The sequence below is a fragment of the Pelobates fuscus genome, chromosome 2 (genome assembly GCF_036172605.1).
Source record: "Pelobates fuscus isolate aPelFus1 chromosome 2, aPelFus1.pri, whole genome shotgun sequence".
In the NCBI taxonomy this organism is placed as follows: domain Eukaryota; kingdom Metazoa; phylum Chordata; class Amphibia; order Anura; family Pelobatidae; genus Pelobates; species Pelobates fuscus.
In genome coordinates, this window is record NC_086318.1 from 366,009,690 (window position 1) to 366,036,380 (window position 26,691).

Here is a 26,691-nt window from a genome sequence, read left to right on the forward strand (position 1 = left end):
ACGTTACCTAAATGCACTGCCGCAAATCAGAATGAACTGATATACTGCATCGGTCAGTAATAACCAAAGAGACTGTCGGACACAAAGCGAGTACTCAAAATGGAGCTTTCATTCACAAAATGCGTGGGTGACAAGGTCCTTTTTAAGTACATATTAAACCTCTATACAATTTCCTAATTAAGTGAGCAGCAACTGTACAGATTAAATATAGATGTCAAAAGGATGCACGCACACAACCTGGTGCAGTAACAAGGCCTAGTGTGCCGCACTCAGACACCGAGTAAGAAAATGGACATGTAGATCTCTACTGAGGTGGCCATATTTACTGCCAGCTCTGCACAAATGACATAGATGAGAAGCTAAACACTAAACCTAAAATATATTTGAAATTATACATTTACAAAAAGTTTTAAGAAATATGAATTATTTATTATAAAAGATGAATAGAAAATAAAAATAATAATCATTGGGATTTAAAAATAAACAAAATAAACAACACGATGCAGTTTCTGACCAATCAGAGCACTTTAGAACTCATGACATAGAACTTGGCTCATGCACCTGCCACTTCACTTCAAACCTTTTGAGAGCGATTTTGATTGGTGACAGTTGGCAAAAATTTTATTCGACAATTCGTGGATTAAAATAATCAAACTCAAACATGGATGGTAAGAAGACAAAGAAGAGGACCGCTGAAGACGTAGAGAGCAGAGGAAGAACACAACAAAAAGAAGACAACAAGGACAGTGACATCAGGAAAGAGCTACAGGTGAAGAAAAGGAAGAAAGAAGAACCTAACGATGAAGAAGGAAAACAACGCGCGAGTGAAGAGGAAATTAATGAAGAAATCAGCGACTCTCCAGAAGATCCAGGTCCATCTTTGGATTCATCTCTTTCGCTGGAGAGATTTACATTCCACCGACTGCTTGGCAAGGGTGGCTATGGAAAGGTACGCAATTTGTGAAATATCCATTTACACAGCAGATATATTTTTTACAAAAGAAACTGAATTTTTAGGGGTGATGTAACACATTATTGATTAATATAATTCTCAATAATTGGTTATAGGATGTACACCCTTATCAAATCATTTAAAGATTTATATTCAAAAGCTTAAACATGTGATTTGTCTCTGATTGTGGTCACTTAGTTTCATCTATTGCTGGTTTTAACTTGAAAATACATTAATATATTCTGTTTGCTCCCCTGTAAGATTGAACTTTATGTCAATTTATTTTAGCATCAATTAGAAAATTTATTGAAAAATTAGATTCAGAGATAGGTTATAAAACTTATTCTGTTGTTTAGATAGGGTTAGGTGAGTAATACAGGCATAACCCTGTGTAACGTTACAAATTAGACTAGCACTGGTATAATTAAGACCAGACCTGCTCCCCTTTCTTTCATTTATTGTTTGTTTTTTGTTACACATTTTTATTTTAGCACATGTTTTCATCCATTATTACTTGGTATTAATCCTTTAACCATGTTTCTAATAAAATTGTATTTAAAATATCTTCTATTTAAGAATGATTTTTTTAATCGGTTGTAATCTCAGTGAAACCTGCCTCCCCCCACTTTTCAAGTGGGAGGTCCCACCTTCCCATTTTGTCTCTACTTTATTTTAAGATTAGTTCTATGGGCAGTGCACAGTATTAAAAACCAAACAAGGTTATTATTATTATTATTATTGGCATTTATATAGCACCAACTAATTCTGCATCGCTTTACAATATTATGAAAGGGGGGAAATGTACAATAAATGAGACAATTACACAGTAACACAGGAACAATAGGTAGATGAGGGTTAATTCCCTAAACAGTATGTAATGGGAAGAATTATAAAAATTAGCTTAAAGTAGGCCTTCACCCATTTTAACCCAAATAATATTGCCTTCTCAATTGACATCAACATACTCTTTGGTGAATAAATTCCATATTCCATATTTCTTACATGTTCCTCTGTTGGATATTTAATTGTCATTTAGTTAGTAGTACTGGAAATTGATAGTGTTTGTTGTGATTTTTCACTGTAATTATGGCCAGTTTAATCCACTCCAACTGTCACTACAATTGCTACTTCCTGGTCACATGACCTGATAGGAATGATGGACATTCTCAAAGATACAGTAGGATAGCGAGAGAGATACATTTCTACTAAATGTCAATGGAAACTGTATCACAGTCTATTGTTATGGAAACTGAATAATTTCTACTTAAGAAAACATTTACTATGCTTATGTTTTATGGATTGAATAAATAGAAGTGCAATAGAGGATATTTTCACATTTTGAAGATTTAATAAAGCTTTATAGAGTATACTTCCTTACATACTACAATACACAGGAAGTTACTGTGTTAATTATGTGATTGTACAATGGGTCACCCAGCTAATACTGTATCATTTGTAACATTTGGGTCTCTGTTAAGAACCAATGCACTGGATTCTCTTTTTGTTTGCGCTATTGTTTGTGCTGATATTTGTATTTTTGCTGTGTATTTTCTAAAGCTGATGTGCGCTACTATAATAAAAATATTCTGTTCAATTACAGCAATACTCTCCGTGTGTGTAAAAAAACAAAAAAAAAAATATATATATATATATATATATACACACACTCAAAGTAGTGCACTCACTGGTCTTCTTAATTTGTAAACTTTATTCACCAATGTTCAGTAACTTTACAATACCATCAAAGTTTTGGTCCTCATCCGGACTAGGACTGAAACGCTGATGATACTGTAAAGTTACTGAACATTGGTGTTGTGGACAAAAATATTAACCCACTTTATGTTAGTAAAATGCCTATTTACTCAGCATAACTACAATCAGCATTATTCAACTTTATATGTGATTTACCTAAAATGGCCGCTAGGGAGTTTCCCCTTGACATCGACTAACACCCTTATTAACAAGATGGCGCTGGAATCTGGGGGAGACCTCCAATTATTGATGTGTTATTCCATGTTATCTCTGACAATGCATATGATGTAATTTTATAAGGGGCATGCCGTCCCCTCAGAATAAACATTCCTCAAGTTTTTCATTAACCCGAAACCTGTGTCTGTGTCTGGAGTGTGCACGCATTACTTCTTAATTTGGCAGGGGGCAGATACGCAAGATAATCAATTAATTGATTGTTTCCACATCAATTGGTGAATAAAGTTTGCAAATTAAGATGACCAGTAAGTGCCCTTCTATGAGTGTATGTATTGTTAAAAGGCTGGAGGAGCACCTTAGCAAGTAAAGAGTGAGTGGATTTGTGAGTGGTCTGACATCATATTCTGGCTCCCGGCATCACTAAGCAGCGCGAGGTTGCTGCGCAATAGAAGCTGCCGCCCGCCTCATGGGGGGGCCCAAAGGTGTCCAGCCGGCCAGCTCTTGGGTCCCCCAGAACATAAGGCAGTGCCGCCCATAAGGCAGTGCCTCGCGGTACACCACTGGCTGGGCACCCTAGCAGTGATCTATGGTAGCATGCCCACAGAGAGGGCTCAGAGTGCCATCTGTGGCACGCCTGCCATAGGTTCGCCATCGCTGCTATAAATTATAAGTGGTGCCAATGGTTTAGATATACCATTAGAATGCTAAACACTGTGAATGAATATGCTTTTATCACAATCTATCTGATACATTAGCTTCAATCAGCCATATCTGGTACAGACTTCAGTATATAAACAGGGCCGGGATTGGATTTGTGCACAGCTACTCTGGTGTGTTTTTGATCAAGTTAGGTGTAATGAGATCATAGGGCATATTAAAGATAGTTTAAAGGAGAAAGGCTAAAAAACAAAATAATAATGTATTTTACAAGATATGTCTGTAATATAATAACTACACCGTAGGTTTCTTAAAGGGAAACTATAGTGCCAGGAAATCAAAGTTGTTTTCCTGGCACCATAGCTTCCCCCTGCCTCACAGCCCTCACCCCCGTGCTGCAGAAGGAGTTAAAGCCCTGTCGGCGCTGGTTTGGGTTTGCCTCTGCTCCTGGCCATGGCCATGCTTGCATTAGTATTTCTACCATAGGGGGTTTAACATGACACTGGATGTCCTCATGCATAGCGTGTGGGCGTCCAGCGTCAGTTAGGCGACCAAATGTCACCTAATAACCCGGAAGTCCCTCTAGTGGCTGTTTGGTAGAAAACCACTAGCGTTGGTGTTTACCCTCAAAGGTAATTATCGTAGTTTATTAAAGACTGCAATAATTACCTTTGCAGGGTCAAGGAGCCTGGAACTATGCACCCAAATCACTTCAATGAGCCGAACTGGTCAGGGTGCCTATAGTGTCCTTTAAGGTAAATATAGCTTGCTACATTTAAAACATTTGTGTCAGTTTTCCTTTAAATACATCATGCTAATAGATATGTTATCACACAAGGATTGACACAACATTCTGAAAGCCTTTTTATTTATGTGTCATTCAGGTCTTCCTGGCATCGGATAAAACAACGAAGAAGGTGGTGGCTTTGAAAATAGTGAGAAAGAAAGATCTTCTCACTGAAGCGTCCGAGAGGACACTCACTGAACGTCGAGTGCTGGAGATGGCAGCCGGAAGTCCTTACCTAACCAAAGCCTATGGAGCGTTTCAGATCCCGGTAATTCCTTAATGGTCATAAATCAACTTTCCATAAACAAACCAACCAGCAATATATCTGCAGATGTTTGCTTTAAATTTTCTGTGGCAAATTGGTTTCTAACCAATATATACAAAAGAAAAAAAGTTACTTGTGCACTGTGCCTACTATAAACTCACCTGCCACGTTAAGGCAAACCTCTTAGGTGAATAATCCTACACTACAAATTCACCTTCCTGTCTTCAGCTAATACCATAGTCACTGCTGCTGCCAGGAGTAGTGGGCGTTTAAGCACAGGACTTGATTTTGTATAGTTTCTAACCCATACCTAGCTCGTTCACTAACTCCATCCAGATTAAGAAAGATTAGCAACTCATAATTAGAAAGAGTATTTTTTGCATTATCCATTAGGCTACATATGGAATGCTCAAATTTGTACTTATTTTGTGTTATTTGCATATTTCACATGGCTATATTTTAAACATTTCTTTCAAAGTTTGCAATATTCATTGTGTTTGTGCTATGTATTTTGTTAACTTGATGTGAATAGCAGTTACAGTACTAGAGAGATGCTCAGTCCCTTAAGCACTAAAAGTGCTGAACTCTCAAGTGCAGTGTCAGAGGGATTGCTAGATTCCTGGCACCAGTGACACTAATAAAAGTGGAAAAGGAATGTTCCATCTCTCAGGAACAAAGAGAATCAGCACACTCAACCCCAGGAGTCGTTGCAGAGGGTTCTCAGGTCAGATTCAATGCAGAGGATCATGTTTGTGCTGGCAAGAACAAAAATTATGTTTCAATGCGCCAATCTCAACTTGATGCCAAAACGCTATAATTTTGTATTTGCCAACATTCTGAACTCTTGCACTTTGTTGAAGTTTCGATATTTCAAAACTTAGGTGAAGAATTGAATTCCGATATTTCATGGCTAACGGGAAGCAAAAAATTATTGCGAATTTGCCTATTCAGGAGTGATGAGTGGTATCACCAAATTTACTCTTAGAAAACATCTAGTGTCAGTTTTGGGTTACATTCTGATTTATCTGTTATTTTTTTTTTAAATATATATATATTCCAATCTTAATAGGTTTTAAGGATTATAAATCAAGGCATTCATGTTTCCGCATGTTTTTTTTTTCTTCTCAAAATGGCATAAACACAGTGATCAAAGGCACTCCATTACAGTTGGTTCCTTAAACAGACCATCGTTTTTTTTTTTTTCACAGCTCTAGGATTTAGATTGCCATAGAAAAAATAATTGCAAAGTACGAGAAATTATGTTTTAACAAGTTTTCTGTTTGATGTTTAAGTGTTTGTGTTGTGAAGTATATCCCATTGTATTTTATTGTCAACCAGACCCATCTATGCTACGTGTTGGAGTATCTGCATGGTGGTGATCTTGACAGCTTCCTGAAAAGAAACCTCAGACTGGAACCTTGCATTGCAATGTAAGTCTTAATAGACGATGCTTAAAATGGAGACCGGACGATGAGAGGGGAAATATGGGTCAGAGCAATGAGAAGATTTAACAGGAAGAAATATGACAAGGGCTGAGGAAAGAGTCACATTTAAAGATTTTTTTTTGGAAAAGTGGGTCGGTAAAGGAACCCTGAAGTTTCAAATAAAATACTAATAGTTTTAATAATGACCAAATCACCCAACATAAACATTCACAGATTAAAAATATCATTAAAGTTTATGGAACAATGTTAAATAATGTTTTTCTATTAAAAGAACAGAAGTACAATTCTCAACATCGAGCCACTGTATATATTGACAGGAGGATTGGAAAGGAATTAATTTGGGTGGGAGTGAAAGGAGACAGTTATCAATAAACAATATACAGCTGCCCACCACCACGTTTTCTACTATTAGCATTGTTTGGTAGACACTGGTGAATGCCATAGATAAAGAATTTAGAAAAATTAGGAGCATCAGTGAGTCTGAAACATATATACATACAATAAATATACTCTGAATATAAATATTCTACAAAATGCTAACTCAGTATGAACCCATGTTTGCGTGATGATGTAGAAATGTGTGGGCACATACACCTAGTGTTGCTAAGAAACAAGCATACAATGTATAACAAAGAGTGTCGGGGTATAAAAACAACTACATATAAACAAGGAGGAAAGGGTAGAAAGAGTGAAGTCTTGTTACTAAAGTATCTCAGCTAAAGCATATCTGTACATGAGTCCAATCGATCATCAAATGTAGAAGCCGAGAATCGACAAATAGGAGGAGATGCAGGAGATAGAGGACTGTGGCTGCGTGTGATTGAAGTGTCTAAGGGTAAACAGTGAAATCACAGTGTGTGCTGCATGCAACCAGTGATCAACATGTGAAATTAGAGCAAGTATGCCGGTGTGTGAGTTCAAACAGTGATAGACAATACAGAGTGAGAAAGACAAGCTGGTGAAGAAAAAAAACTGTAATTAGAGGCAGATCAAAGATGCAGATATACCGAGGAGCTCAAAATAGACAAAAACCTACTGCAACTGGTGCTAAATAGACTCATAACATATAATACTGATTTTACACATAACACTAGGCAACAATATGAACAACAGATAAGCACAAGACATTTTGCATACAACCGAACATGTAAGAGCTATGTAAATAGATGGAAAATGGTCACAATGAGTAATAGCAAATATAAAGGAAGCTAGTCCATAAAAGGGATAAGAAGATACCTGCTATGTATGGTATAGATGTCCTAACAAGGTATACACGTGTTATACAGAGAAATATTATTGAAGTTTGCAATAGAAACATATTTGATAATAAAAAGTATTCACACCAATAATACTAGAAAAAGTATATGTGACAGTAAGAAAAGTGAATAATGTAGGCAGGAGAGAGCTCTGATTTTATTTATATATAAATTATTACAGTGGATTTTCCCTAGGTCAGCTCATTTAGGAAGATCTCATTTTAAGAAGTAAGTTCATTTTATATTAAATACTTTGTTGATTAATATTTGAATTCTTGTTTATCAGATTCCTCGCTGCGGAGATTGCGTGTGGACTCCAATATCTCCACCAACACGACATTGTGCATTGGTAAACACATCTTCGTTAAGCGATATATTTATAAGCTTGCTCTCTCTACACTGTGCGGTCCTTTTTTTATCCATATTGTTTAGCTACATTTTTACCTTTCTCTCAGGTGAGTTAAGATTTTTTGCTCTCACACTTCACCTGTAAGAGGGCATTTTACAAACCGTTTCAACTTAACACTAAGAAGAGGCTTTTTACTTACGTTTGAGAAAAACATGTACTCGTGTTGGGCAGAGCAGAAAAAAGGAAGGGCAGGATAAGAAAGAAAGAAGCAGAATGGTCATTTCTAGTCCACCTGATTAAGAGAAATGTAGAAAACTGCATTAATTAAAACTTAATTACAAAATCCTTTTTTAAATTGTCTCCTAAATTCAGGTATAAGCAGCCTGTTTCATTTCTCTGTGAATTGATGGGGCATTATTTCATTGATTGGCTATAGCTCATAAATAGATTTGTACATACTTCCAGTATTTTACTATTAGTAAGCCATGTAAACGACCTGTTTCATGACAGATCTTCAATAAACTATAAATCTTATGATATTTCTCTCTACAGAGACATAAAGCCAAGGAACATCATGTTGGATGAAGCGGGTCACATCAGGATAGGCGACTTTGGACTGGCGCTGGAGATGCACGGCAAGAGGAAAGCAAAGGGTTACGCAGGCACTGTAGATTATATGGCTCCAGAGGTAGGATTGACCATGGCTACTGTTTGGGTTTGAGGCTACATGAATTGATCATATTACACCTCACCAAGAGCAACAATCACTCTATAGCTAAACAGATCTTTATAGCTATGAAGATGAAGAACTAGAATTCAACATTTCTATCAATGCTCATGTTATTCTCCTTTGTAATAAGGTATTATGGTTGATATTATAATGAGCATGGGTTAACATCTTTATTTATTATGGCTGATGGCAATAGTGCTTGGCTAGGTCCTGCAAACTTTAAAGACAATTCTTTAAAATTGAAAAACAACTTCAGTGATTGTCTATACTGTCCCAACCAGTCATATTGCTCCGAATCATTGCACATTTGTAGTGAAATATATATTTTTTATAAGTTGCCTATTTTAATAGGCAGACGATGAGAACAGCATTATATTTGACAGTAATACCTTCTTTCCTGTAAGGAAACACTTGACTAATAATTTCTGAAATTATGTTGGCAGATGCGGAAAGGAAGAAAATATAATGCTGCAGTAGATTGGTGGGCCTATGGTTTAATCCTTCATAAACTGGCCAAGAGAGCATTTCCCAAAAATCCAAATGCTGCCCAAACAATGCTTCATGACACCACAGACCACCCTGAGTGTCAAAGAAAACAGGTCAAAGATCTCGTGAGAAAGGTGTGTATGATCCGGCAGTCTAGATTAATGTCCTAAAAAAGATAACAATTCTATGAAAAACTTACTCTTTGCACAGCTAAAAAAAGAGAACATATATTTATAGTAAACTATTAACAAAGAGTGACACGGAATGGCCATAAATGACAATGGTGTCTATATATGGTAATATCGAAAATAAAAGATAAAAGATATATTAATTCAGTCAAATGCTTATAGCTCATACCAGCAGTCCATAGCTGGAAAGATTCCTTAAAGTCGTATAAGACAGGATAATATTTAAGGAGGGGATTTCAGGAAATGAAATATATACACAACTAAACAATCAAGAACACAGTGATAAAATGACTAAAACTAGAGAGAATCGGGAACTGATGCTGGGTTAGGTAGTGTCTCCTATTGAGAGCAGGAGAACCTTAAACACTGCATTCAACATATGAAGTCGAGTGGAGATAAAAGCGAGTGTACTAGTAATAATCTTGCACCTTTGATTCTTAGAATGTCCCTTTAACCTTGTGATACTGCATACAGATTTACAGATATCTATATTGTGTTTGCATGTGTTTTAGTCAATGAATAAAGGCAGTGGCAGTTTTATTGTTGACATTCTACTCTTCCATTTGCAGCTCCTGTGCAAAAATCCATCTCAGCGCTTGGGGGCAGCTAGCAGCATCCGATTCCATCCTTTGTTCCAGTCCATTGACTGGGATGAGCTGGAGGCTGGCAGGCTAGATCCCCCCTTTGTGCTAAGAACAGTAAGTATACGGAAACTTTAAACAGAGACCAGAAAAATCAATGTAACAAAATGAGTGACTAGTTTATGAAAATATAAGAGGGACGATCAAAGGGCTAATATGGTGTGACCGTGGATTACTGGTTGTGATTGGGACTATGTATATCTGAGTATTATGGGGTAATTGGCCCAGAAACACAAACAATATCTAAACTTGGCAGCACTGCAAGCTCTAAAGTGTCCACTCCAGCCATATCCATACACCGCTGTCCCTAACCAAACAGCTGTGCCTGTCCCTTTGTACCCAACTATCTTGGAAAACCTCATAGGAAAGCACGGTGTGGAAGGCCTAATGCTGGGGTGGGGCTCACTGTTAATCCACATTAGGTTTCCAGATCACACTGAGGTCGAAGAAAGAGGAGCCCGATCCAGCACCCAGGGACCTTAGCGCTGGAATCAGGTAAGTGCTCATGGCCTGGGTGCAGTGGAAGCATAGGGAGACTGTAGTGTTAGGAAAACAGTTTTGCATTCCTAACACTATAGTGTTTCTTGAAGCAATCTAGCCTTTAATTCTTCCTTTTGTTCATTGGCACTATGGCTAGAACACTGTGATAATAGGAAAATTACACCAGTTTATCCATATAGCTTTTGGCATTCTGCAATCTCACTCCGCCATCTTTTACATCCGTATTGGTGTTCTTATACTGCTTTCTAGGAATGGTAACTCTTATTGGATGTGTTGTTGTACAATGTGTAAATAGTACAGTAACTTCTTATGTCTTCTCTTTATAGCCACCACTGGAGAGCTTAATATCACGTGTAATACAGGAGACCCTAACATCTCGATACGAAGCATTTACTCCATCTATTCCACCAGAGCAGCGGCAGTTGTTTCTTGGATTTTCTTTTAACACCCTCTCCTAGCCTACTGCAGCATTATGAATTTTCTTCAACATCTCTTTCCCTGACAACGAGGGACCGTGAAGAAAAGGTAAAGTTACGGCGTTACGTTGTCTCCTGGGCTGTGGGTAGAGAGCTCCAAGCTGAAAGGGATGAGGGTAGACCTGTCCAGCGTTTTAGTTGTACTCCAGTCACCTTTCGTTTACCTAGAAAGCGATAGTGCTGTAACATCAATATCACAGTCAGTGTTTACTTTCTTTTAAACTATGATTTGTGCAGTCAGTGAAGTAACTGGCTGTGTCAGTGAGATTTGGATTTTGTTTGTCTATACAGGCAGTGATGTAACTGCTCTGTCAGTGTTTTTCTTTTCTTTTCTTTTAACTATACAGGCAGTGGGGTAACTGCTCTGTCAGTGTTTTTCTTTTCTTTTCTTTTAACTATACAGGCAGTGATGTAACTGCTCTGTCAGTATTAGGTTTTATTTTTTGCACAGGCAGTGAATTAACTGGTTGTGTCATTTTTTTTCATTCACAATCAGCAGTGAAGTAAACTGCTGTGAGTGAGATTTCATTTAATTTGGTTTTAGCAGCAAATAGTGAAAGTAACTGGCTGCTGTGACTTTTTATTTGATTTTGCATTTTTTCTTACAAACTGACTGTGATGGAAAGAAGCTGCACAAAGCTAGCTGCCGCACTGCTTTTTTTTAATACTAGGTCAACGTTAATTTAAAATGCCCCACATTTCTTTTCATTCTAATTTTTAGAATTAAAAAAAATTGTTTTTGCACAGTCTCAGTTTCCCTAAACTTCAGTAAGTAGGCAGGCCCGGACTGGCCATCAGGAAAACAGGGCAAATGCTGATGGGTCACAGTGGCCATGAACTGGGGCCGACCAGGGAGATCACATCCTCTCCCTGCCGGCCCCTCCACGTCGGAGTGCAAGGAGAAAGTTGCGCGGTCGGCAAAGAAAGGGTTCCACAGTAGTCAGGGAGATCAAGCCTCTGTACTGCAGGGGAGCATGCAGTGAAATGCTCCCTGAAGTGATCAGAGCATTGCTGTGGGTTACCAAAGCAACGAAAGAGCACCGCTGCTGGTGCAGTGCGCCCAAGAGGACCACTGGGGATCATTATTCCCATCCCTGGCCCAAGGTAAGTCAAAGAGAGGGGATCGTAACAAATTAATATAATGAATTACTACTGTATGCTAATATTTTAAGCACCTCTCCACAGTACAGCCCCTAAACACCACAGTGCAGCCCCTTTCCCACTACTATACAACCCTTTATCACCCCACTGTGCAGGCCCTTATCCCTCACAGTACAGTCTCCATTCCCCCCACTGTACAGCCCCTTATCACCCACAATGCAGCCACTTACCACCCCCACAGAGCAGTCTTACTCCTCACAGTAGCCCCTCACAATACAGGATTTCACCCACTCACTGTGTAGCCCCTTAGCCCCTGAGTGCAATCCCCTACCCCTCCCCACTATAAAGCCCTTTACCAACCCACTGTTTAGCCCCTTACCCACACAATAAAGCCCATTATACCCGCAGTGCAGCCCTCAGTCCCTTACAACCCCACAGTGCAACCCCTTACCCTACACAGTGCAGCACCCATAACCCTTACTGTACACCCCTTTACTACTCCTTACCTCTCATAGTGCAGCCTTACCCTATACAACAAAGTCCCTTACTCCCACACAGTGCACCCCCTATCCACCACTGACATAGTATAGCCCATATCCTCCCATATACTAGAGTCCCTCTACACACACACACACACATACACATTACATTCCCTACCCCCTCTACACATTCTGTATAATCCCTATCTACAAATACACTACAACCCTATTCCCCACACAACCGGCACACACTGCTGCACTATCCAGACACACACTAGACTGCGAACAGCCCCATCCACACAGACATACACACAATCCCACATGCACATTGCACCATATGCAGCCTACCCAACACACATTAACACCATAAGCAACCTCCATATGGATACAACATCACATGTAGTCTCAGTGGCGTACATACCAGGGTCGCAGGGGTCGCGGCTGCGACCGGGCCCGGCCCACCAGGGGGCCCGGCCGCCCCTGCGACCCGGTATGTACCCACAGGGCCAGCCTCTTCTGCTGGGGGGCCCAGGAGCCGGCCACCTCCGGGCCCCCCGAGGCTGGCCCTGCTGTCACCCGGCTGGCGGGCGCGCGAGGGAGCACTGTCCCCTGGGTGCTCCCTCTTCAGCTCCCTCGCGCACCGCACTGAAACCGGAGCCGGAAGATGACGTCATCTTCCGGCTCCGGTATCAGTACGCGGCGCGCAAGGGAGCTGAAGAGGGAGCACCCAGGGGACAGTGCTCCCTCGCGCGCCCGCCAGCCGGGTGACCAGCAACACCACTGGACCCCAGGGAATCCCCCCAGCTCTCACACAGGTAAGGAGGCTGGGGGGATTAAATAAAAAAAAAAAAAACAGAAAAAACGTGTGTGTGTGTTTAGTGAGTGTGTTAGTGAGTGAGTGTGTTAGTGAGTGAGTGTGTTAGTGAGTGAGTGTGTTAGTGAGAGTGTTAGTGAGAGTGTTAGTGAGTGTGTTAATGTGAGTGTGTTAGTGTTAGTGAGTGTGTTAGTGAGTGTGTTAGTGAGAGTGTGAGTGAGTGTGTTAGTGAGTGTGTTAGTGTTAGTGAGTGTGTTAATGTGAGTGTGTTAGTGAGTGTGTGAGTGTTAGTGAGTGAGTGTGTGTGTTAGTGAGTGTGTTAATGTGAGTGTGTTAGTGTGTGTGTTAGTGAGTGTGTTAGTGTTAGTTTGTGTTAGTGTGTGTGTGTGTGTGTGTTAGTGAGAGAGTGTGTTAGTGAGTGTGTTAGTGTTAATGTGAGTGTGTTAGTGTTAGTGTTAGTGAGTGTGTTAGTGAGTGTGTTAGTGCTAGTGTGTGTGTGTGTTAGTGAGTGTGTTAGTGAGTGTGTTAGTGTTAATGTGAGTGTGTTAGTGAGTGTGTTAGTGAGTGTGTTAGTGTGAGTGAGTGTGTTAGTTTTAGAGTGTGTTAGTGTTAGTGTGTGTGTCTGTTACTGAGTATGTTTGTGTGCGTCTGTCACTGAGTGTGTGTCTGTCAGTAAATGTGTGCGTCTGTTCATGAGAGTGTGTGTGTGTGTGTGTCTAAAGCACTTACCTTTCTCCAGCGCCGGGCTCCCTTGGCGCTGGGGATCTCTCCGTCCCGATCCGCCTCTCAGCTCCGAATGCACATGCGTGGCAAGAGCCACGCGCGCATTCAAACCGCCCATATAGGAAAGCATTACTCAATGCTTTCCTATGGACGTTCAGCGTCTTCTCACTGTGATTTTCACAGTGAGAATCGCAGAAAATCCTCTAGCGGCTGTCAATGAGACAGCCACTAGAGATGGATTAACCCTCAGTGAAACATAGCAGTTTCTCTGAAACTGCTGTTTTCAGCTGCAGGGTTAAAACTAGAGAGACCTGGCACCCAGACCACTTCATTGAGCTGATTTGATCTGGGTGTCTGTAGTGGTCCTTTAAGTGTATGTGTTTATGCATGCACTGGCGTACATACCGTGGTCGCACGGGTCGCAGCCCTGCGACCAGGTGCCCGCCCGCCATGTGTTGCGGCCCCAGCCCGCGCAGAGTAAGCGGGGGGGGGGCACAGATCAGTTTTCGCACCGGGGCCCCATGGGTTGTGTGTACGCCACTGTGTAGTCTCTTCTGTATACACATACAAATGCACACACACTCTACCCTGTTTTAACACTGTCACTCTTATGATTTCTGGTTTGTGCCCCACTCATGGGGAAACCAGAGACAAGTCACCAGCAAACACAAAATACATGTATCATTAGAATAGCTTTCACTGTGTCAAACACAGGACATTTTTGCCCAAGTGAGTGCTCATTATTAGGGCCCTGCAAATGGGCTGCCCTGTAGGGGAAATGTCCTGACATGCCCACTTTAGGGTCAGTACGTGCCAATGATGACTCCTATTGAGCTGCTCTGCCTTAAAATGCTAGGGCCGAATTATTGTCCTAGTCTGGCCCTGTAAGTAGGTGCCTATTCGAATAATTAAACTACCAGGAGTTCTTAGCCACCAGCACTATGTGCCAGTGGAAATACTTTTCCTTAATAGTAAGGTGCTCTGTAGTATGCCAAATCCATCTAAAATTTACACTACTAGGGATGCCCAGGTCTAGTAAATATGTAATGCCTGTCTTGCCCCTCAGTCCATTTGGAAGTAATGGGCTAATATGATTCGTGGAAAGCCCCTGCTCTTAAACAAATGAAAAGCGTGACATTTCCAATAACCCCGCCAGTAACTTTTAAATTAAAGATAACCCAGACATGGGTTTAAATAAGTGGCAAAATTACCGCCACTGGAGCTGGTGTGGCTGCACCACTGCCTGCAGGGTTTGGGGGTCCATCGGGTAGTCCACCCATTTAGCAGCGTGACCCGGCCCCTTTAATGTCGGCATCCAGCGCTGGGAGGAAATTATTAACTTCACCCAGCTTACATACCGTGCGGGATAATGAAGACGACAGATATGTAAATTACAACTATAGTATTGATATATGTGTATCAATGTATACCAGTGTGTGTGTGTGTGTGCCAACGTGTGTATCTGTGTGCATGGCTGGTCTTTGGGGTGTTCGAGCTGTGTGGCCACACATGGCGCCATGGAAAAATTAACACTCCAGCGTCTGACACAGCTCTTGGGGCTGAAATGAAGCCGGCAGAGGTTCCAGGAGCAGAGCCTGTGCCGGGGAAATGGTTGCGGTACCTGATCAGGGCAGCTCCATGTGGCAGACTGAATTGATGTCATCAGACAAACGGCAGCTTGAGCCGCGCAGAGTTGCCCTAAGAAGGACTGCACAAACTTCAGGAGGCTCTCAAGCAGGTACAGGGGATAGCTTCATCCTCAATGGCTGGTAGGGTGGGAGAAAGGAGGAGAATCAATGACTATCTATAGGTGTGATTAGAGTAGAAAGCTGTAATTCCTCTGGTGAAGAGAGTGGTGTACTACCTACGGGGGAGAGGGTGGGATACTACCTAAGGGGGAGAGGGTGGGATACTACCTACGGGGGAGAGGGTGGGATACTACCTACGGGGGAGACGGTGGGATACTACCTACGGGGGAGACGGTGGGATACTACATACGGTGGAGACGGTGGGATACTACCTACGGGGCAGACGGTGGGATACTACCTACGGGGGAGACGGTGGGATACTACCTACCGGGGGAGATGGTGGGATACTACCTACGGGGGAGACGGTGGGATACTACCTACGGGGGAGACGGTGGGATACTACCTACGGGGGAGACGGTGGGATACTACCTACGGGGGAGACGGTAGGATACTACCTACGGGGGAGACGGTGGGATACTACCTACGGGGTAGACGGTGGGATACTACCTACGGGGAGACGGTGGGATACTACCTACGGGGGAGACGGTGGGATACTACCTACGGGGGAGACGGTGGGATACTACCTACAGGGGAGACGGTGAGATACTACCTATGGGGGAGAGGATGGGATACTGCCTATGGGGGACAGGATAGGATACTACTTATAGGGGAGAGGATAGGATACTACCTTTGGGTGGTTGGGGTAATATTTATGGGGGAGAGGATGAGAATGGAGTACTATTTATGGGGGATAGAATGTGGATATTATCTATGCTGGAGAGAAAGGGATACTACTAATGGGTGTGAGGAGAATGGGTTCCAGCTATTTGGAGGGAGAAGCTTTGAATTAGATATTAACTATGAGGGAGGGGAGAGGGGAGCATAGGCTATCAACTATAAGGGAGGAGAAATGCGTTACTAACTACCAAGAGCAAAGAATAGGCTTCTACCAATAACAAGTAGGGGAGAAGAAAGGGCTACTCCCTATGGGACATTGATGGACATTAATGGGCTACTAACTATTGGAGTTTGGAATGGGCTACAGACCATGAGGGGTACAAATTTGCCACTTAGTTCATACAGAAAGTTCCACACCATAAAAAACACCCCTGCATCCACACACACACACCCTTTTAAGTACATTAACCCTTCACACACTAGTCTCTACATTCACACACAAAAACTCTAGACATACATATGCCCCTGCATTCAAACACATTGACACACACATACAGTGGTGTATCCTGGTTTTGTGCTGCCCTAGGCAGGACAAAACTCAGGCGCCCCCCTCCCACCCACGCCACCCTCACCCAACCCTCCCCCCCCACCCGCGCCACCCCCACCGAACCCTTCCCCCGTCCCGCCTTCTAAATACACACACACACACATTCACTGACAAATACGCATACACTAGGTAACAGAAACACACTCACTAGCAGACACACACACAGTCTAACAGACACACACTTACAGACACACACACTGACATACACACACACTAACACACACACACACAGACCCACACACATACAGACATACACACACACACATACAGACATACACACACACACACACACATACAGACATACACACACACACTAACAGACACACACACACAGACACACTAACAGACATACACACACTAACAGACATACACACACACAAACACACACACAAACTAACAGACACACACAGACCCACTAACAGACATACACACACTTACAGACACACACACACACACACACACACTAACAGACATACACACACACACTAACAGACATACACAGACATACAAACACACTCAATCACTCACATATTTAATACATTTTTTTTTTTTTAATTTAACCCCCCCAGCCTCCTTACCTTTGGGAAAGCTGGGGGGGGGGGGGATATCTGTCTCCCTGGTGGTCCAGTGGCTGCTGGGAAGTGCGGGTAGGTGGGCGGCCGGCGAGGGAGCACTTCCTCTGAGCGGTCTGCTCAGCTCCCTCGCGCGCCGCAGAGTGATGCTGGGAGGTGGAGCCGGAATATGACGTCATATTCCGGCTCCCAGCCTCACTCTGCGGCGCGCGAGGGAGCTGAGCAGACCGCTCAGAGGAAGTGCTCCCTCGCCGGCCGCCCACCTACCCGCACTTCCCAGCAGCCCGCCGGCCGCCCAGCATGCCTTGTTAGCCGCAAGGCTAACAAGGCATTTGCCCTGGGCATTTGGGGGCGGCTTTTTTTGCCGCCCCCTGAAAAATGCCGCCCAAGGCAAATGCCTTGTTTGCCTCGCGGCAAATACACCCCTGCACACATAATACAATTCAATATTTCTTCTGTATTCTGATACACACTGTAGGAGGGGGATTGGGACTTATAAAATAAGGTCGGCCCTGTCTGTGTGGGTGTGCCAGTATGTTTGTTTATCTGTGTGGGGCTGTATTTGTGTGTGTGTCAGTGTGTGTGTATCAGTGATGGTATATGAGTGCATATGTGTTTCAATGCGTATGTGTATATGTACGTGTCAGTGTGTATGTGTATCTGTGCTTTAGTATGTGTGCATATATCAAACATTCAAATCCAAACATCAACACTACATACAAACACACCCCTGCAATCAAACACCAACACTACATGCAAACATATCCCTGTATTAAAACACCAACATTGTCTACAAACACACCTTTACATTCAAACACCAAATCTACACACAAATATACCCCATCATTCAAACACAAAGACCTCACCCACACCCCTGTATTCAAACACACTACACACAAGTATGCCACTGCTTCCAAGAGGCAATAATATATACAAATACACAACTGCATTCAAATGCTCAAACACTTTACACACACTCCATACAAAAAATAAGCGTACATTCAAACACACAAAAAATTTCCACAAAATAAACCCAGCATGGATGGTCAAATTGTAGCTGTGGGAGATGCATGACAGATGGGAATCTACCTTTTGGCCACCCTTGTGCTGGGGGAAGGCCCCCCTAATGTAAAGTGGACTGTGGTGCAATATTTTTTTTTGTCACCTGTCCAAAACAATTTCTTGCACCGCAGTCCTCTCTACATTAGTTCCACTAATTTAAAGAAAAAATAATTATAGGTGATTAAGTGAGTGAAGAGATATGTGTGAGAGGGGGTAGATGGGTGGATGAATTGATGCCTGGTGGGTGGATTGATTGATGAAAGTGTGTTTGTGTGTATGTGTTGCATTGTTGATGAATTTGGAATAAATGGTGTGTGATTCTGTGAGTGAAAAGAGATGCGAAAGGTGTGTGAATGTTCAGTAACAGCGGTTGAAGCCTTGGTGCGGCGTTACTGCTCACATGTACACCCATGTGCTAATTCAACCATTTTTCTCACTGTAATGTCCTGCTTCTGCTAGAGAGAGACAGAAATTGATGGTTGTGTAAGAGTTTGTGTGTGCATCTTGTATTGGTTATGACTGAGAAATGAAAGGTGTGTGATTCAGTGAGTGAAAAGAGATGTGAAAGGTGTGTGAATGTCCAGTAACAAGGGTTGAAGCCTTGGCGCGGCGTTACTGCTCACATGGACACCCATGTGCTAATTCAACCACTTTTCTGAATGTAATGTTCAGTTTCTGCTAGAGAGAAAGAAAGTGAGAGGAATATTTTTGAATAGATACATACAGATCAACAGGCTGAACTTGCCTACCCATATGTGAACAGAAATAGCAGATTATTGCTTGTAAAGTGATATTGCCATTGGACATGGAAGTGGTGGAGCATGCGGCAGGCACACTCTCTCAGGACCCTTCTGCTTTAATGTTGGGTGTTGCAAGCACCAATAGAGAGAGCTTTCTTAGTGTTCCTTAGTGCTCCAATTATGTCACGTTTGAACAAGTATAAATAAGCAGAAGCTATGGACGGGTTGTTAAAGGACCACTCTAGGCACCCAGACCACTTCAGCTTAATGAAGTGGTCTGGGTGCCAGGTCCTTCTAGGGTTAACCCATTTTTTCATAAACATAGCAGTTTCAGAGAAACTGCTATGTTTATGAATGGGTTAAGCCTTCCCCCTATGTCCTCTAGTGGCTGTCTCATTGACAGCCTCTAGAGGCGCTTGCGTGCTTCTCACTGTGATTTTCACAGTGAGAGCACGCCAGCGTCCATAGGAAAGCATTATGAATGCTTTCCTATGTGACCGGCTGAATGCACGCGCAGCTCTTGCCGCGCGTGCGCATTCAGCCGACGGGGAGGAGAAGAGGAGGATCGGAGGAGGAGAGCAGGAGGAGATCTCTCCGCCCAGCGCTGGAAAAAGGTAAGATTTAACCCCTTTCCCCTTTCCAGAGCCGGGCGGGAGGGGGTCCCTGAGGGTGGGGGCACCCTCAGGGCACTCTAGTGCCAGGAAAACGAGTATGCTTTCCTGGCACTAGAGTGGTCCTTTAATGAAGGACAAGGGAAACATGCATTCCTGCTAAAGTGGCTGTTTAGGTAAACGGCCCCCTCTCTGTGGAAAATAAAAACATATTTTACTCACCTTTTCTCCCATGCCACTCTGGTCTTGCCGCGCCTGGCCCACCTGGCACAGCCTTCATGACTTTTTTTTATGCTTCTTGATGATCTTTTTCCATAGGAAATCATTGGGAAGCTATTCTGCATGAACAGCAAAACGCTGTGCCAGTCAGCATCTCCTCACAGAGATTCAATGAATCAGTGTATCTGTATCGGAAACATTCAGCGCCTCAAATTCCTCAAACCTGTTTCCTAACCTCTCTAATTCCTCCCCAGCCTCTAAAATAACATGGGGTGGGTTATATTTCCGTTAGCAGGCTCACTTCATCAAATTGGATTTTTATTTTTCAATAGGAAACCCCGAAGCAGAATAAAACCACTACATATACTTTTCTATATGAGGGGCTGAGAGTGAGCCCCCAGATAAGGTGAACATATCTTGTTATGGACACAAATTAGAATTAGTAAAATGCCTAATTACTCATACTCATATTCAATATTTACTCAAAATGGCTACTAGAGGCAACCCCTCCCATCGACTAACTACCTTGTGTAACAAGATGGCGCTGGAATCCGGAGTAAAATCCTGTGATGACAGTGACATCACGCCTTGTGGGATGTGCATTAGATAAAACACTTAACGCCTCACCAATTATTGATGTATTTTCTCTGTTATCTATAATTTTGCATATGATGTATTCTTGCTTTATAAGGGGCATGCCGGCCCCCTGAATAAACATTCCTGAAGTTCTTTCAGCAACCAGAAACTTGTGTCCGGTGTGAATTTACTTTAGGGGCGTGCACGCATTAAATAGAAATAATTTGGTTAGGGGCAGATATTCAAATCATCAAACACTTGGTTTGGTCCACAACAATATCTTTTAGAGGTTTATGGTGGTGGCTTTTATCCAGCTATATTTAAGCCGTTTTTGCTTGTAGAGATTATTGATATGGTACTTAACTCCTTAAGTGCTGGAATACTGGAAAGAGGATTCTTTGGTTGTTTATTTCAAATTTGAATTTAACCTATCAAGTGCTGGAACCAGTGTTCTTTTGTCAACTAACAATTTTAGCCAAATTTTAGTAGACACATTTTTTTTTTAGATTAAGTCGACTACATCTAGACTAAAACGAATACAATTCAGATGACTTAAATACTACTAAAATTAAAATGGCTTTTTAGTCAGAACACTATGACTAAAACTAAATTGAAATTTGCCGCCAAAATTAACACTGCACAGATGAAGATGCATTTTTCCGCCCCCCCCCAAAAAAAATCTTCACCTATGTGCCTCTTAACCAGCCCCTTTCCCCTCCCCGACCATTAGTGGTCCCTTCCCTGTCCCTTAGTGTTCTTCTCACCTCCCCCCTCTTTTCCCTGTCTCTTGGTGTTTCTCTCCCATTCCCTCCCTGTCCCTTGGTGCACCCCACACCCCTTTAGTGGTCACACTCCCCTTCCTGGTGTGTCAGTGTGTACAGAGTGGAGCGGAGCGGAGCGCGGTACAGGAGCTTCAGTTTTCTGTACCCGGCCGAACTGACAGGGAGTGCTCTCTCTGTGAGCACCTCCTGTCAGTCTGGCCAGGTACAGGAAACAGAAGCTCCTGTACCGCGCTCCGCTCCGCTACACTCTGTACACACTGAAAGTAACACACTCAATAACAAACATACAGACATCACTGACAGACACAGACTCATTGACAGACACACTGATAGTCACACAAAGACTCAATGACAAACATACTCTCACTGATTTGACAGACACACACTCATACACTGACAAACACACTCATCATACACTGACAGACACACTCATACACTCACATGCACACACACAGACGCAATCACTCACACACACACGCTGTCACTCACAGACATACGCTGTCACTCACAGACACACACTGTCACTCACAGACACACTCTGTCACTCACAGACGCACACTCTGTCACTCACAGACGCACACACTCTGTCACTCACAGACGCACACACTCTGTCACTCACAGACGCACACACTCTGTCACTCACAGACGCACACGCTGTCACTCTCAGACGCACGCTCTGTCACTCACAGACGCACGCTCTGTCACTCACAGACGCACGCTCTGTCACTCACAGACGCACCCTCTGTCACTCACAGACGCACCCTCTGTCACTCACAGACGCACACTCTGTCACTCACAGACGCACACTCTGTCACTCACAGACGCATGCACTGTCACTCACAGACACACACTGTGTCACTCACAGACACACACTCTGTCACTCACAGACACATACACTCACACACAGACACATACACTCACACACACACACTCACACACACACACACAGACACATACACTCACACACACACACAGACACAGACACTCACACACACACACACACACACACACACAGACACATACACTTACACACACACACACACACACAGACACATACACTCACACAGACACATACACTCACACACACACACAGACACATACACTCACACACATACACTCACTAATTATTTTATAAATAAATATTTTCCACCTAGCCTCCCTACCTGGAGAGCTGGTGTGGATGTTGAATCCTTCCCTGGGGTCCAGTGGGGCTGCTGGGCGGCGTGCGTCTGTGCTGAGATCAGGGGCGGCGAGGGTGCTCTAACTTCGCTGCTCTGCTCCCTCGCGCGCTGTCTGCTGATACCGCGGGAGCCGGAATATGACGTCATATTCCGGCTCCCGTGGTATCAGCAGACAGCGCGCGAGGGAGCAGAGCAGAGAGGTTAGAGCTCCCTCGCCGCGCCTGATTACAGCACAGCCGCACGCCGCACCGGGGGCCGAGATTGTGGCCCGGCAGGAGGGAGAGCTTTCCCTCCTGCCGGTCACTGAAATCTTGCGCCCCCAGAGCCCGTGTGCCCTAAGGCGGCCGCCTGTGCCGCCTTATGGACTCGCCAGCCCTGGTGACCAGCCATGCATGCCTACATAGAGTGAGTGGCAGTGTGCCACCAGCTAAACTCTATGGCAGGGATGTTGCTAGGTGACAAATGAGCAGGACCTTAAAATTTGATAACCTCCCTCCTATATTTTAATGTAAGTCCCACCATAGCTCCTTCTATTGCCCACCTCAACCTTCACCCAATGTCCCCTCCCCAAATTTGCCCAATGTCCTGTGGTGGAATCTCGGTAAAAATAAATTTAGTAGGCCGAGATTACCACGTGGCATGTGTACGTGCATATGCTGACGTATCGATCAGTTGGTTGCACGAGGCAAGATACGATCAGTAGTGTACGGAGCATGTGCAAGAATGCAGGATATAGTATTCCCCCTCCTCCATTGTGCTGGACAAGCCATGCGGTCAAACAGGAAGTTAATTCTTATTTGTGTTGATTGGTCAAGGGAATGTGCGGGTGGAGCTTAATATGGGAGGAGTTATATGCCTATATAAGGAGCCTGCACTATTGTCCGGGGCTCAGACTTTGCTGTATTTTGGTGACGCTAGTCCCTCTGAGTCCCGATCGGTGATCCAATAAAGAATCTCTTCCTTCCTGAAGAAACCTGTGTCCATCTCTCTGTGCTTGGCTTCCGTCAGTTTCTCCGGTATCATTTGGTGCATTGGCCGGGAAGCTCATCGTTCAACGGTAGCTGAGAGGCAGAGGCGTGAGACGGTCTATCTTTGCCCACGTTCTCTACGGCTGCACCCCTGAACTTCTGCGTGGACCTCCCTTCGTCTCGGCGCCACTGGTCTGTTGTCCAGGAGATTATCGGCCTCTACGTGAGAAGTGCTGGGGTGTCCCCGTCGATGAGTGTGAACTCAGGTTCAGGAACGAGGAGGTAAGACAACTGCTGTTTTAGACGGCAGGACCCGCTAGGGGTATACCGATTGTGCGGTAGGCCCAAAGGGGTTTTTGAATCTGTATCTGCCCCCTCTGTCGGAGGGAAGGAGCGAAGGCGCACCGCTCGATCGAACGCTCTTTAGTCAGACCGTTTGATTTGGTTAGTCAGGCAGGGCGCTCTGGTGTAAAATAAGCCCTAGCCGGACACCGGTGTCTTGTCTAGACTAGCGTTCTAGGGTGTATATTTTGTTCGCTAGGTCGGAGGGACCGGGAGACTAAGCGGCGTCTGTGTAAATCCGGTTCGCTAGTTCTCATCCTATCTGGGCTAAGTGGGAAGGCGTGTAAATTTGGAACCCACTAGACTTTTGATAGTGCGACTAAGAGGCGTCTGTGTAAATTCGGTCCTCTAGCTCGCTATATATGTGGTGATTGGGCAGTGTGGCTAACCAAAACGTATGTAGATTGTTTTTAGGTAGTCCATTCAAGGTACTGGCCAATAGTTTAGTTGGGAATTGTAAATGTGTTAGCGATTGTTAGTAAAGTGTATATCTTGTTAGATAGCGCGAGCTCAGCCGTCTAGCGAGAGTGTTAATAGTGTGTTGCTGTATCATAGTGCACGGTACCATAACCCTGTATATTTACTGACATTGTATAATAAGTACTAATCATTGTCGTCCATTGCATGTTTTAACACCATAACCACTAATAATTGTATTGTGACCTTAACCTGTGCTTTGACCTATGCTAACCGTACTGTAACCGCTATTTGTAAAAGACGATGTTACTGGGGTGTGTTATAGACGGGTAATTCGTATATAGAGAATTATAGCGTGGGTGACTGTATAGTTACGCCAAAGGGCATAATATTGATTATATAGTGACTGGTGTAGCAGCTGTGTGTGTACGGGAATTCCCTGAGTGTTTATTGTTATTGTGTACGTTTCACTTGGTAACCGTACCACGTGGTGCTGTTGCCAGAGGAAACGGGTGTGACTGTTGAATAGTACGCGTGTATAGTAATCGTTGTCGACGACGTTCCATTGTTAAATATGGGTGCGTCGCAGTCAACGATTCCGGATCCCTTAGGATGTATGGTTAAGAATTTTAAAAAGGGATTCAAAATTTGTGATTTTGGGGTAAAGATGTCTCCTGTACGTTTGGTCACTTTGTGCACTAGGGAATGGCCTACTTTGGTTGCGGCATGGCCGCCACGTGGCAGTTTGGATCCAACTCTGGTACAGCGCTTACACGTGGCTGTATCAGGTAGGCCTGAACTTTACGGCCAGTTTCCTTATATTGACTGTTGGAGACAGGCCGTAAATGACTCGCCAAAATGGCTCCGGACATGCCACGAGGAACAGTGTCGCCTCATGGTAGCTAGGACTTGTTCGTCCACTAGGGCTGGTGTTAGGCCCATTTTGGACACGCCCCCTGAGTCCGAGATCCCTTTGCCGCCCCCTTACTTTCCGGTAAGAGGAAGTGACGCAAATACAGGAAGTCCTGCAACCCTTCCCTCACTACCCCCATCCACTTCCGCTTCCTCCTCTAGTGCAGGATCCACCCCCCCTCGTACTAAATCTCCCCTTCCGGAACCAGATAGACCAACCTCCATTAAAAATGAATATCCTGATTTGGCGCCACTTCAGACTTCCGGTCAAGCTTCATCTAGCTCGGCCCGAAGTGTTTTATTTACCACCTTTTCCCAAAACCAAACTCCCACATCCCCATACCCTATTTCTCCCCGACCGGAACCCATGACTGACGCCCCTCCACGTAGCCCCATACAGACCCGACAGTTGACCGGTGCCCAACAATTGAGACACTATCAGATGCCTCTTCGTCTGAATCCCGGGTCAGCCTATATTAATGCCGCAGGTCAAATGGCACAAGCTGACCCTGTCTTCGTATATGTTCCCTTCACTACAACCGATCTTTTAAACTGGAAGACCCACAATTCCTCGTATACTGAGAAACCACAAGCCATGACTGATCTGTTCACCTCAATAGTACAGACGCATAATCCGACATGGGCTGATTGCCAGCAGTTATTAATGACTTTATTTAACAATGAGGAAAGGACAAGAATAAATCAAGCAGCCATTAAAGCATTAGAGGATAGAGCCCGTGCTTTGAACCAAGCTAATCCAGCAGCATGGGCCGCGACACACTATCCCAACACCGATCCCGATTGGAACGTAAATGGTGCTGATATGGTTCAACTCAGAGCCTATAGAGACGCTATAATTGCTGGCATGAAAGCCGGAGGAAAGAAGGCTATTAATATGTCAAAGACAGTTGAGGTGATTCAGAAAAGCGATGAAGCGCCCAGTGTCTTTTATGACCGATTATTGGAGGCGTACCGTTTGTACACCCCCTTTAATCCGGAAGACGCAGACAATTCCCGAATGGTGAACTCCGCCTTTGTCAGCCAAGCTTACGGAGATATTAAGCGCAAGCTACAAAAGCTAGAAGGGTTTGCAGGTATGTCAATCACCCAACTAATGGAGGTAGCAAATAAGGTGTATATGAATAGGGAAACAGAAAGCAAGAAAGAGGAGGAGCGCAAGATGCGTAAAAAGGCTGATATGCTAGCGGTAGCGATTGCAGGCGTAGATAGACGGGGGCCCAGATAGAGGCGATAGTAGATGGAATGAGGAACCTCTAAATAGAAATCAGTGCGCTTACTGTAGGGAAGAAGGGCATTGGAGAAATGAGTGTCCGCGAAGGGAACAGTCTGAGAAAGACAGACCTAGGACAGGTTTCGGAAACTTTAGAGGCAGAGCGAGAGGTAGAGGAGGCCCCGGAGGGAGTAATGGTTATAGAGGGAATAATGGTTACAGAGGAAGTGTTAGGGAGGATAGGTATATTCCAGCAGCGCAAAGGT